The sequence below is a fragment of the Octodon degus genome, unplaced genomic scaffold (genome assembly GCF_000260255.1).
Source record: "Octodon degus isolate 3935 unplaced genomic scaffold, OctDeg1.0 scaffold00361, whole genome shotgun sequence".
Taxonomy (NCBI): domain Eukaryota; kingdom Metazoa; phylum Chordata; class Mammalia; order Rodentia; family Octodontidae; genus Octodon; species Octodon degus.
In genome coordinates, this window is record NW_004524937.1 from 717,621 (window position 1) to 719,267 (window position 1,647).

A 1,647-nucleotide genomic window follows, 5' to 3' on the forward strand; every position below is an offset into this window, starting at 1 on the left:
ATGTTTTTGCTTTTCCCTTCCTTCTTTTCTCCTTTACCACATCCCAGTTTCCAGTTTCTCTTCCCTTTTAAACAGTTTCTTCCTATTTTATAGCTATTGTATATTTGGGATCTTATTTACTCTTTCAGCTTCTCATCCCAGGGAGACAATGTGATGTGTACACACGTACTTCTGACTTATTACACTTGTGAGTATGGTCTGGAGTTGCATCCACTTACCTATAAAAGGCTCCAGCTTAATCTTTTGTATGGCTAAGTAGTACCCCATTGTATAAAAAGGCCACCTTTTTTTTATCCTTTTCTCAGTTGATTGGTATTTGGGTTGTTTCCTGGAGGTAGCTATGACAAATTGTGCTGCTATAAACATGGGTGCACCTGCGTCACTATGGTATGCCCTTTTTAATTCCGTGAAGATATCCAGAAAGGGACTGGCTGGGTCAGATGGGACTTCCAACGGGTCTCTTGAGCTGTAGCTGGGATCATAGTGAGTGCCACTGGGTCAGCCCAGGCTGAGTTCGAGGACTGTTCTGAGCCTTGCTGTGTTCAGTGCTGTCCCTTCTCCAGGACACACGTGAAGTGATGTGTGTTGGGTTCGGGGAGGGTGGAGGCGGAGGTCCAATGGACGCTAGAAGTGCTGTACATTCCTCTCCCCAAGTGCGAGAGTGCCAGTCCTGCAAATCCCCTGCAGCCTTCTGGCTTGCCCACCTCTCCATTCCACACTGTGGTGGTTCAACAGTGATGTTTCATTGTTGTCCCTAACGCATAGTGTTGAACAAGACTTCATTTGCTTATAGAGCTTCGAATAGGTGCTTGTGAACTAAATGACTTTTTTGCCAAAAAAAAAAAAATTGAGGGCAGGGGAGGGAGCTCAGTAGCATAAGTGCCTGCCTGGCAAGCACAAGGTCCCAAGTTAGATCTCCTGTACTGAAAAGAAAGTTTCAAAATAAAATTGAATAGTCTTTTACTTATTGATTTGTGGTACAATTTTTAAAATTTATATATTGGTCTTTCTTTTCTTGTGCCAGGGATCACACTCAGGACTTTGTACTTTCCAGGTAGGTACTTTGGCTGCTGAGCTATCTCATCCCTAGCTGCCTTTTTTTTTTTTTTTTTTGTTTTGTTTTTGTTTTTTGGCGGAAACAGGAATTGAATCCAGACCCTTGTACTTGCCAGGCAAGTGCTTATTCCACTGAACCATCTCCCCGGCCCCTTGTTTTGTGTTTTTGAGACAGTGTCTTGCTACATAGTGCAGGCTAGCTTCAAGTTTACTTCGTAGCCCAGGCTGGCCTCAAACTCAAAGTAATCTTCCTGCCTCAGCCTCCTGAGTACTGGTATTACAGACATGCACCAGCACACCTGGCCTATATTTTTGTCTTTAATCCATACAAAAAAAAAAGCATTAAAAGCAAACATATTAATGGAGTGCCCAGTGATGTTTTAATTTACATATACTCTGTGTAATGCTTAAATCAAATTAGATTTGGCATTGTAGCACCAATCTCAAACTTGAATCATTTCCTTACTGTCTCCATGAGACCACTGCTTGTATAAAAATACGGAATTCTGGGCTGGAGAGATGGCTCAGTGGAATAAGCGCTTCCCTGGCAAGCGCAAAGGCCTGAATTCAATCCCTGGTTCCACCCAAAAA